This window comes from Scyliorhinus canicula, chromosome 1, assembly GCF_902713615.1.
Source record: "Scyliorhinus canicula chromosome 1, sScyCan1.1, whole genome shotgun sequence".
NCBI lineage: Eukaryota > Metazoa > Chordata > Chondrichthyes > Carcharhiniformes > Scyliorhinidae > Scyliorhinus > Scyliorhinus canicula.
The window spans coordinates 311,452,427-311,464,922 of NC_052146.1; the positions used below are offsets into that span (position 1 = coordinate 311,452,427).

The following is a 12,496-nucleotide window of genomic DNA, read 5'->3' on the forward strand; positions in this document are numbered from 1 at the left end:
GTGCTGGCGGTGTTGGTGCTGGCGGTGTCGGTGCTGCGGTGTTGGTGCTGGCGGTGTCGGTGCTGGCGGTGCTGGCGGTGTTGGTGCTGGCGGTGTTGGTGCGGGCGTGTCGGTGCTGGCGGTGTCGGTGCTGGCGGTGTTGGTGCTGGCGGTGTCGGTGCTGGCGGTGTCGGTGCTGGCGGTGTTGGTGCTGGCGGTGTTGGCGGTGTTGGTGCTGGCGGTGTTGGTGCTGGCGGTGTTGGTGCTGGCGGTGTCGGTGCTGGCGGTGTGGTGCTGGCGGTGTTGGTGCTGGCGGTGTTGGTGCTGGCGGTGTCGGTGCTGGCGGTGTCGGTGCTGGCGGTGTCGGTGCTGGCGGTGTTGGTGCTGGCGGTGTTGGTGCTGGCGGTGTTGGTGCTGGCGGTGTTGGAGTTGGTGCTGGCGGTGTTGGTGTTGGCGGTGTTGGTGCTGGCGGTGTCGGTGCTGGCGGTGTTGGTGCTGGCGGTGTTGGTGCTGGCGGTGTTGGTGTTGGGGCTCGCGGTGTTGGTGCTGGCGGTGTCGGTGCTGGCGGTGTCGGTGCTGGCGGTGTCGGTGCTGGCGGTGTCGGTGCTGGCGGTGTAGGTGCTGGCGGTGTCGGTGCTGGCGGTGTCGGTGCTGGCGGTGTCGGGGCTGGCTGTGTCGGTGCTGGCGGTGTCGGTGCGGGCGGTGTTGGTGCTGGCGGTGTTGGTGCTGGCGGTGTCGGTGCTGGCAGTGTCGGTGCTGGCGGTGTCGGTGCTGGCGGTGTCGGTGCTGGCGGTGTTGGTGCTGTCGGCGTCGACGGCATCGGTGGTGGCGGTGTTGGTGCTGGCGGTGTTGGTGCTGGCGGTGTTGGTGCTGGCGGTGTTGGTGCTGGCAGTGTTGGTGCTGGCGGTGTTGGTGCTGGCGGTGTTGGTGCTGGTGGTGTTGGTGTTGGCGGTGTCGGTGCTGGCGGTGTTGGTGCTGGCGGTGTTGGTGCTGGCGGTGTTGGTGCTGGCGGTGTTGGTGCTGTCGGCGTCGACGGCATCGGTGGTGGCGGTGTTGGTGCTGGCGGTGTTGGTGCTGGCCGGTGGCTGGACGACTCCGGGAGCGAGCCGAAATCTTCCATGTCCTCTAGTGTGGGCAGGGGAACGAGGGATGGACCTGGTGGGGCTGATGTTGGGGGCGGCGGGGAAAGGGAGGGTGGCGCGTGGGTGGGGTGGTGTGTGGGCGTGGGATTGGCACCCGAGGGAGCCAGGTCCCTGAGCGAGACCGTATCCTGGTGGCCGTCGGGGAACTCCACGTAGGCATACTGGGGTTTGCGTGGAGCAGGCGTACCCTGTCCACCAAGGGCTCCGCCTTGTGCAGTCGGACATGCCTACGCAGTAGGACCGGCCCTGGAGCTGTGAGCCAAGTCGGGAGCGACACCCCGGATGTAGACTTCCGAGGGAAGGTAAAGACACGTTCATGGGGTGTGTTATTTGTGGCGGTGCACAGTAGCGACCAGATGGAGTGCCGTGCATCCGGGAGGACCTGCTGCCAGCGAGCGGCTGGGAGGTTCCTGGACCATAGGGCCAGCTGGATGGCCCTCCATACCATCCCGTTCTCCCTCTCTACCTGCCCGTTTCCCCGGGGGCTGTAGCTGGTCGTCCTGCTGGAGGCGATACCCCTGCTGAGCAGGAACTGACGCAGCTCATCGCTCATGAACGAGGATCCCCTGTCACTGTGGATGTAGTCGGGGAAACCGAACAGAGCGAAAATGGTGTTGAGGGCCTTGATGACGGTGGCAGACGTCATATCCGGGCATGGGATGGCGAAGGGGAACCTAGAGAATTCATCAACCACACTAAGGATGTAGGTGTTGCGGTCGGTGGAGAGGAGGGGCCCTTTGAAATCCACGCTGAGGCGTTCAAAGGGGCGGGACGCTTTCACCAGGCGTGCGCGGTCTGGCCGGTAGAAGTGCAGCTTGCACTCCGCACAGACCTGGCAGTCTCTGGTGACTGTCCGTACTTCCTCGACGGAGTAGGGCAGATTGCGGGCTTTGACTAGGTGGTACAACCGAGTGACCCCCGGATGGCAAAGGCTGTCGTGCAGGGCACAGAGTTGGTACACTTGTGCACTGGCACATGTACCTCGGGAGAGGGCGTCTGGGGATTCGTTGAGCTTGCCGGGGCGATACAAAATCTCGTAATTATAGGTGGAGAGCTCGATTCTCCACCGCAAGATTTTATCGTTTTTGATCTTGCCCCGCTGCGTGTTGTTAAACATGAAGGCTACCGACCGTTGGTCAGTGAGGAGAGTGAATCTCCTGCCGGCCAGGTAATGCCTCCAGTGCCGCACAGCTTCAACGATTGCCTGGGCCTCCTTTTCAACAGAGGAGTGTCGGATTTCGGAGGCGTGAAGGGTGCGGGAAAAAATTGCCACGGGTCTGCCTGCCTGGTTTAGAGTGGCAGCAAGGGCGACATCTGAAGCGTCGCCCTCTACTTGGAAGGGCAGTGACTCGTCTACTGCATGCATCCCGGCCCTGGCTATGTCTGAGCGAATGCGGGCGAAGGCCTGTTGTGCCTCGGCCGTGAGGGGAAATTGAGTAGCCTGTATCAGTGGGCGGGCCCTGTCTGCGTATTGTGGGACCCACTGGGCGTAGTAGGAGAAGAACCCCAGGCAGCGTTTGAGGGCCTTGGGGCAGTGGGGAAGGGGGAGCTCCATGAGAGGGCACATGCGGTCGGGATCGGGCCCCAAGAGTCCGTTTTGGACTACGTAGCCGAGGATGGCCAAGCGGTTTGTGCTGAATACGCACTTCTCCTTGTTGTAAGTGAGGTTGAGGAGAGATGCGGTGTGGAGAAATTTGGCAAGGTTGGCGTCAAAGGTCCTGCTGGTCATGGCCGCAGATGGTGACATTATCTAAGTACAGAAACGTGGCCCACAGTCCGTACCGGTCAACCATTCGGTCCATTTCTCTTTGGAATACCGAGACCCCGTTAGTGATGCCGAAGGGAACCCTAAGAAATTGATAGAGGCGACCGTCCGCCTCGAAGGCAGTGTAGGGACGGTCCGATTTACGGATAGGGAGCTGGTGGTAGGCGGATTTCAGGTCAATAGTAGAGAAGACCCGGTACTGTGCAATCTGATTGACCATATCAGATATGCGGGGGAGGGGGTACGCGTCGAGCTGCGTGTACCGGTTGATGGTCTGGCTGTAGTCCACGACCATCCTGTGCTTCTCCCCGGTCTTAACCACCACCACCTGGGCTCTCCAGGGACTGTTGCTGGCCTCGATAATACCCTCCCGAAGCAGCCGCTGGACTTCGGATCTGATGAAGGCCTTGTCCTGGGTGCTGTACCGTCTGCTCCTGGTGGCGACAGGCTTGCAATCTGCAGTCAGATTGGCAAAGAGAGAGGGGGGGGGGGGCAACCTTGAGGGTCGTGAGGCCGCAAACGGTGAGTGGGGGTAGGGGCCCGCCGAATTTGAGGGTGAGGCTCTGGAGGTTACATTGAAAATCCAGGCCCAGTAATAGTGTAGCACAGAGGTTGGGGAGAATGTACAGGCGGAAACCGCTGAATTAATGCCTTGTACAGTGAGTCTGACCAGACAGAAGCCTCGGATCGGGACAGAGTGGGATCCGGAGGCCAGGGAGATCCGCTAGTTGGCGGGATGGACCGCGATGGAGCAGCGCCTTACCGTGTCCGGGTGGGTGAAGCTATCGGTGCTTCCGGAGTCTAGTAGGCAGGAGGTCGCGTGGCCGTTGATGAGCACCGTCGTCGAAGCGGTAGCCAGGTTGCGAGGACGGGATTGGTCGAGCATCATGGAGGCGAGTAGCGGGCGGTCGTCTGAAGAATTCGAAGATTCCGATGCGTAGCGGCAGCGACCCGGGTCCCGTGGTCCAGTCCCGAGGGGAGGACAAAATGGCGGCGTCCGGAGCACCTGCGGGGAGGAAGATGGCGGCGCCCATGCAGCGCTCGTGGCCCCGGGAGCTGCGGATGGCGGGGCCCATTGTGCGATCGGCTGGGGTGAGGGGGAGAGGTCGGCGCGATAGCAGCAACAGCGTGGGCCTGACACACCGCTGCAAAGTGGCCTTTCTTGCCACAGGATTTGCAGGTCGCGGCGCGGGCCGGGCAGCGCTGGCGGGGGTGCTTCTGCTGGCCGCAGGAGTAGCAGAGAGAACCCCCAGGATGCGCGGTATGGCGAGCACCACAGGCATACTGCGCGGGAGCAGCCCTAGTCTGGGGGGTCGGTAGCGGGGTCCACGAGGGGTAGGATGGGTGGGCCGCGCGGGGTGCGGGGTAGGATTGCACATTAAGGGAAGCGGCCGTCATAGAGAGCGCTAAAGTCTTTGTCACTGCTAGATCGAGCGTGGCCCCTTCCAGCAGTCGTTGCCGGATGGGGTCCGATGCAATCCCCGTTACAAATGCATCCCGCATGAGGAGATTGGAATTTTCCGTGGCCGAGACGGTCTGGCAGTCGCAGTCTCGTACTAGAGGGATAAGGGCCCGCCAGAAATCCTCAATCGACTCACCCGGTTGCTGGACGCGAGTGGCGAGTACATTCCTCGCAAACAGAGTGTTCGTCGACTGGACATAATTCTCTTTGAGCAGTTCCATAGCCCGGGCGTAGGTCGGCGCGTCCGTATCAGTGAGAACACGCTGGAGCTCAGTCTGGAGTAAAGGAGTTGTACCTTCTGAGCCTCCGATGGTGCAGGGTCCGCTGAGGATGTGTAGGCTTCGAAGACAGCCAGCCAGTGGTTAAAGTCTTTCCTGGCGTTCAGCGATTGCGGATCAAGCTGCAGGCGATCAGGCTTGATTTTGATGTCCATGATTTGGGAAATCTCACGGTCATAAATTGTTGCGCTAACAATTACACACAGAAACACGAAACGGTACAAAGAGGCTTTATTACCGTGAGATGTTATTCCCTCAAGTGGAGCTGTAAAATGGCAGCTCAGGAGACCTCATGGATATTTATACTGCTCCTGTGGGCGGAGCTAGCCGGCAGGGGCTTACCGACAAACTATGCAGGGGCTTACCGACAAACCTGTAATAGCCGGTACTATTGTACATCCCCTAATAGAGGCACACACATATATATACAGTGGTATTACCACACCTGTATGAGTAGGTTCTTCCCGGAGGTGGAGGATAGATGTGAGCGGTGCCAAAGAGGCCCGGCCAACCACGCCCACATGTTCTGGTCTTGCCCCAGACTTGTGGAGTACTGGACAGCCTTCTTCGAGGCTATGTCCAAAGTGGTGGGGGTGAGGGTGGAGCCATGCCCGATAGTGGCGGTCTTTGGGGTATCAGACCAGCCAGATCTATTCCTGGGGAGGAGGGCGGATGCCCTTGCCTTTGCCTCCCTGATCGCCCGCCGTAGAATCCTGTTTGGCTGGCGGTCAGCAGCACCACCCAGAGCTTCAGACTGGCTGTCCGACCTCTCGGAATCTCTCCAAATGGAGAAAATCAAATTCGCCATCCGAGGGTCAGACGACGGCTTCCACAGAACGTGGGAGCCATTCACCCAATGGTTCCGGGACCTGTTTGTGGCCAACGTACAAGAGGAAGAATAGTCGGGTGGCCAAGAATCAGGGGAAAGTGGCCAAGGCATGAAAGGGAGAGAGGGACTGGGAGGAAGGGGGGGGGGCGGCTAAACCTGAGGAAAGAAAGGTGAACCGTGGAGGGGGGGGGGGACAAGAGAGGAGAACCAGCGGGATGGGGCGGGGGGCAGGGAAGCGGGAGCCGGAAGGAAGGCACGGGATGCCAAACCGTGCGTGACATCTCCAGGAGCGGGGAACGAGGAAATTAAAGACGGAGGACGGGAGGAGCAGCAGAAGCGGAGGCGAGCGGGGGACGGCAGCGAGAACCGTCCGGGAGAAGCAGGCGACAACAGCACACAACACAGCCAAGTATCGCACACTGTAATCATCTCCCCGGCACCCAAATGTATATTTGCCCCCACCCTCCAATCCCCGCCACCCCTGCCCCCCTTCCCCCCACCCCACCCCCCCGCAAACAGTCGCGTACGTACGTGGTGTAAATAATTCAGCCAGATGTACAGAGTTGCCGCTGTCGAGCTGGTGCACAATACCCCACCAGTTAGCCTATTTCATATTTTATTGTATTCTATGTTGGGGTGAGCCCTTCTCTTCTAAATATGTGTATATTATGTTTCTTATTCTGTCTACATAATGGTAATTATACCTTGTTCAAAAACCCAATAAAATCATTTATATATAAAAAAAGAAATGATCTGGGGGCCACTTGCTTGCCCACCATAGCTGTAGCTGACCAGCCACTGTCAGGTAGCTGAACACCAACTCGGTCAGTAGGGACCAGAGCAGGGAGATCAGCGGCGTGGGAGCCATACCCCGACTTGCATTGGGCCCGAGACTGTTCCATTCTTTGCAGGACCGGGAAATTGCCAAGGTCCGGGATGTGGATAGCCGGCACTATCGTCCGTAGTGTGCGGTTCATTAGCAGCTGTGCTGGGGACAGGCCAGCGGACAAGGGAGTCGCCCTGTAGGCTAACGTGTCAGGTTAAAGTCTGAACCCGAATCAGCCGCTTTACACAGGAGTCGTTTGACACTGTGTACCCCCCCTTTCAGCTTTCCCATTTGATTGGGGGTAGTGGGGGCTCGAGGTGACGTGCATGAAATTGTACCGTCGGGCAAAATCCTTCCACTCCTGGCTGAAGAAGCACGGGGCCATTATCAGTCATGACCGTAAGTGGAATGTCATGATGGGCAAAGGTCTCTTTGCATGCCCTGATAACTGTTGCTGATGTGAGGCCAATCAGTCTGACCACCTCGGGGCAGTTAGAGAAATAATCCACAATGAGGACGTTGTCCCGGCCTTTTGTGTGGAAGAGATCAATACCAACCTTGGTCCATGGAGATGACACCAGTTCATGTGGCTACACAGTCTCAGCTGAGCCGGTTGGAACCGTTGGCACGTTGGGCTATTGAGGACAGTATTGGCGATGTCCTGATTGATGCCAGGCCAGTACACTGCATCTCGGCCTCGTCGGCTATGCTTTTCCACCCCCAGGTGACCCTCGTGGCCAAGGACGAGCTCTCGCATACTCTGTGGTATGACGATTCTGTCCAATTTCAACAGAATGCCATCGACCACTGCCAGATCGTCTTTTATGTTGTAGAACTGTGGGCACTGGCCGTTTTGTCACCCGTCTGTGAGATGGCGCATGACCCGTTGGAGCAGGGGATCCTTGGCTGTTTCACAACGAATCCGGACGACTCTTCGTCAGTGGCGGGAAAGTTGGATGCGCAGAACTCAACATGGGCATTGATCTGGCAGGCGAAGTCCGACTGCTCGCACGGTGTGGTGATGGAGCGAGAGAGTGCATCGGGCACAATGAGCTCCTTGCACGGTGCGGTGATGGAGCGAGAGAGTGCATCGGGCACAATGAGCTCCTTGCACGGTGTGGTAATGGAGCGAGAGAGTGCATCGGTCACAATGAGCTCCTTGCCCGGGGTGGTGATGGAGCGAGAGAGTGCATCGGCCACAATGAGCTCCTTGCCTGGGGTGGTGATGGAGCGAGAGAGTGCATCGGGCACAATGAGCTCCTTGCACGGTGTGGTGATGGAGCGAGAGAGTGCATCGGGCACAATGAGCTCCTCGCACGGTGTGGTGATGGAGCGAGAGAGTGCATCGGGCACAATGAGCTCCTTGCCCGGGGTGTAGACAAGTTCGAAATCATTGTGTCTGAGCTTGAGGAGGATGCGTTGCAGCCGTGGCATCATATCGTTGATGTCCTTCTGTATGATGTGAACCAGTGGCCTGTGGTCCGTTCCGACCGTAAACGTGGGGAGTCCATACACATAGTCATGGAATTTGTCAATCCCCGTGAGGAGACCCAGACACTCTTTCTCGATTTGAGCATATCGCTGCTCAGTAGGTGTCATGGCTTGAGATGCAGATGCGACTGGGGCCCAGGAGGGGGATTCATCGCGCTGGAGGAGTACTGCCCCAATGCCAGCCTGGCTTGCGTCAGTGGAGATCTTCATCTCCTTTGCAGAGTCGAAGAATGCCAGTACCGGGGCCTTGGTGAGTTTCGCCCTGAGTTCACGCCACTCTCACTCATGAGCGGGGAGCCACTGGAAGTCGGTGTTTTTCTTTACAAGATTGCGGGGAGCTGTGGTGTGGGATGCAAGGTTGGGGATAAACTTCCCAAGGAAGTTGACCATCCCCAGGAAGCGGAGAACCGCCTTCTTGTCCTCCGGGGTCTTCATAGCGCTGATCGGCGACACCTTATCTGCATCTGGCTGCACACCGACCTGCGAAATGTGGTCGCCGAGGAACTTTATTTCTGCTTGACCGAACGAGCATTTGGCTCTGTTGAGTCGGAGGCCATGCTCGTGGATCCTCTGGAACACTCGCTTGAATCGATCGATGTGTTCCTGCGGACCCGTGGACCAGACAATGATGTCATTGACGTACACTCGCACCCCCTCGATGCCCTCCACCATCTGCTCCATTATTCGGTGGAACACCTCCGAGGCTGAGATGATGCCAAACGGCATCCGGTTGTCACAATACCGACCAAACGGGGTGTTAAATGTGCAGAGCTTCCGACTGGATGCATCAAGTTGTATCTGCCAAAACCCCTTGGGGGCGTCCAAGTTTGTGAAAAACTTGGCGTGAGCCATATCGCTGGTGAGCTCTTCGCGCTTTGGGATAGGGTAGGGTTCCCTCATGATGTTACGGTTCAAATCTTTGAGGTCGACACAAATACGCAGTTCCCCTGACGGTTTTTTGATACAGACCATGGAGCTAACCCAGTCCGTGGGTTCCGTGACCTTAGAAATGACGCCCTGGTCCTGGGGGTCTTGCAGCTGCTGCTTGAGGCGGTCCTTAAGGGGCGCCGGCACCCGGCCCGGTGCATGGACCACAGGCGTGGCATTCGGTTTCAAAATAATTTTGTACGTGTAGGGGAGTGTGCCCATACCCTCGAAGACGCTGTGGTATCGTGCAATGATGTCCTTTAATTGTGTTTGGAAGTTGGCATCCGGTGAGGCTGATGCCTCAGCGGGCGACATGGAATGAACCCGCTGCACAAGATTCAGGATTTTGCAGGCCTGAGCACCGAGCAAGGAAGCTTTGTTGGACCCCACAATTTTGAAGCGCAGGGTAGCTCTTAAGGAACAGTACGATACCACAAGTTGGCATGACCTACTGGCAGCAATGGTATTGCCATTGTAGTTGAGAAGCTGGCAGGCGGATGGAAGGATGGTCGGCTTGACATGGACGGTATCCAGGTCAGACTGCGCAATGAGGTTGGCTGAAGCGCCGGTGTCCAGCCTGAAGCGTATGCGAGATTTGTTGACCGTAAGGGTGGCACACCACTCATCGTTCGGATCAATGCTCATCGCTGGGAGGGGCTTGACCTTTCTTGAGGAAAGCATCGTATGCTTGGTGATGATGCCCACCCGGAATGGGGATGTGAGAGCCTCGGTGTCGGAATCTGGAACCATGTCGGAGTCGGAGTCTGCAACGGGTTGCTGCACTGACCGGACGTTCCTGCGCTGCGGCTGGGATCGATGTGTGGTGGGCAGTTGAGCAGATCTGCACAGGACTGCGTAGTGGCCAAGCTTGCCACACTAGAGACTGTCGAGATTTTGTGGGACATTGCCGCTTTAAGTGGGAGGAGCCACAGTTGTTGCACGTCATGGCGCTGACGTCAGGACCCTCCCTGCGCCACCGCGCATGCGCGGTGCGGTCGAACGATGTGCGCACCTACGCAGTTCGGTCCTCGGTCTCGCCGTCCCCTCGGTCGTTGCATGCGTGCGTAGGAGCCCGGGAAAAGGGCGTGAAATGGCTGCCCTCATCCAGACTCAGGCCCTGGAGCTGTTTTACGGTCTGCACCCATTCCGCATCGTGGGGGCCTTGCCGCGCCGTCCCTGCCGCCTTGATATGGGAGTACTGGTTATTAGCATGTTCATGTAGGACGCAGGTCTCGATGGCGATGGTGAGTGTGAGCTGCTTTAGTTTAAGGAGCTGCTGGCGAAGGGGGTCGGAGTGGACCCCGAAAACGATCTGGTCGTGGATCATGGAGTCGGAAGTGGAGCCGTAGTTACAGGATTGTGCGAGGATACGGAAGTGGAACCGTAGTTGCAGGATTGCACGAGGATATGGAGATGGGTTAAGAAGGATTGAAAAGGTTCATCCTTACCCTGCAGCCTCTGCTGGAACACAGTGTTCAAAGTTCTCGTTGCCTTCGATGTCACAGTGGCTGTCGAACTTCAGCAGGAATGTTTTGAACTTGGACTTGTCCTCACCTTCAGCAAAGGTGAGGGAGTTAAAGATGTGGATAGCGTGGTCCCCGGCTGTAGAAAGGAAGAGAGCGATCTTCCTGGCATCCGATGCGGCTTCGAGGTCGGTGGCTTCAAGATACAGCTGAAACGTTTGCTTAAATATCTTCCAGTTGGCACCGAGGTTGCCGGCGATGCGGAGCAGCGGGGGAGGGCGGACGCTGTCCATATTACCGGATGGCTGATCGCTGGTCAAAGGCAGACTATCTCAGGGTAGGGCCGTCAACCTCTAACATCACGCACTGGTACCATGATGTGTTGAGTAAGCTGGGTCTGCGAGGACTGCGGTTACTGCAGCAGTGAGAGAGACAGGCTTCCAACACTTGGAGAAATGCAACTCTATTTTATTGAATTACCAACTATCATACATACTTGAACTGTGGGTTGACACTGTGCTGAGTTGACTGGAGATCTGAGGCTAACCTGACCAGACTAACTGACTACCACATGGTGGGTGTTCGTGTTGTTGCTCACGGGCTCTGACTGTCTCAGAGGCTGCTTCCCGAGAGAGCGGGAAAACTAGTGCCCTCTGGCTTTATAGTGGCCGTGTCCTGTCTGGTGATTGGCTGCTGTGTTGTGTGTGTTAATTGGTCATCCTGTGTGTCAATCAATGTCTGTCTGTGCACCATCATATACTTGTATATATATTATGACTGGATGCAACTGAGGCTTTATTGCTCTAAGATGTGTGGCCTCCCACAGCAGCTGGCGAAATGGTTGCTGAATAGAGGACACGCATGTTTATACTCCTCCTACTGGGCGGAGCCAGCAGGCAGGGGCTACCGGCGAACCTGTAGTACAGGTCCTACCTTTCTAATACAGGTGTAACAGTGGTTTACCACACAGCTGTATAGAACCTTAGACCACACTTGGAGTATAGTGATCAATTCTGGTCGCCACACTACCAGAAGGATGTGGAGGCTTTAGAGAGGGTGCAGAAGAGATTTACCAGGATGTTGCCTGGTATGGAGGTCATTAGCTATGAGGAGCGGTTGAATAAACTCGGTTTGTTCTCACTGGAACGACGGAGGTTGAGGGGCGACCTGATAGAGGGGCTTAGACAGAGTGGATAGTCAGAGACTTTTCCCCAGGGTAGAGGGGTCAATTACTAGGGGGCATAGGTTTAAGGTGATTAAGGTTTAAATTTTTTACACAGGGGGCAATGGGTGCCTGGAACTCGCTGCCGGAGGAGGTGGTGGAAGCAGGGACGATAGTGACATTTAAGGGGCATCTTGACAAATACATGAATAGGATGGGAATAGAGGGATACGGATCCCGGAAGTGTAGAAGATTTTAGTTCAGTCGGGCAGCATGGTCGGCACAGGCATTTGAAGTTCCCACTATTTTTTCCAGGGAAAGGCTGATTCTGACAGGAGACCTGATAGAGGTCTACAGAATTCTGAGAGGCACAGACAGGGTGGACAGTCAGAGGCTTTTCCCCAGGGTGGAAGTGTCAGTTACACAGGGGCACAGGTTCAAGGTGAGAGGGGGAAAGGTTAAGGGAGATGAGCAGGGTAGGTTTCTCACAGAGTGCTGGGTGCCTGGAACACGCTGCCAGAGGATGTGAGGGTGTCACGATAGCATTGTCTGCCTGAGCAGCCGTGTGGAACTGGAAGCGGCGCACAATGAGCGGTGGTTTGGAGTCAAAATTCACCCCCACTGGGGTCACCAGGATGGCAAACAGCGGGAACATTGGGGGTCTGGGTGAGGCAGGCTCTTTATCAGACTGTAGGCGTGCCCTCTACAGTCCGTTAGCAAAACCACAGTTTGTCTCTCATCGCCGGTCATCGTATTTATTGGAAAAAAATATTGAATGGGCAGCACGGTAGCATGGTGGTTAGCATAAATGCTTCACAGCTCCAGGGTCCCAGGTTCGATTCCTGGCTGGGTCACTGTCTGTGCGGAGTCTGCACGTCCTCCCCGTGTGTGCGTGGGTTTCCTCCGGGTGCTCCAGTTTCCTCCCACAGTCCAAAGATGTGCGGGTTAGGTGGATTGGTCGTGCTAAATTGCCCGTAGTGTCCTAAAATGTAAGGTTAAGGGGGGGTTGTTGGGTTACGGGTATAGGGGGATACGTGGGTTTGAGTAGGGTGATCATTGCTCGGCACAACATCGAGGGCTGAAGGGCCTGTTCTGTGCTGTACTGTTCTATGTTCTATGTTCTATGTTCCATGAATGCGTTTCACATGGTGCCCCCCAATCACCAGCATCTG

The 12,496-nt window shown here is 56.9% G+C and overlaps 1 protein-coding gene across 1 annotated transcript in view; it reads right to left on the reverse strand.

Moving 5' to 3' along the window:
- LOC119965812 (zinc finger CCCH domain-containing protein 13-like) overlaps positions 1–12,496 on the reverse strand; it is a 29,314-nt gene that overhangs the window by 15,249 nt on the left and 1,569 nt on the right. The window lies entirely within an intron of this gene.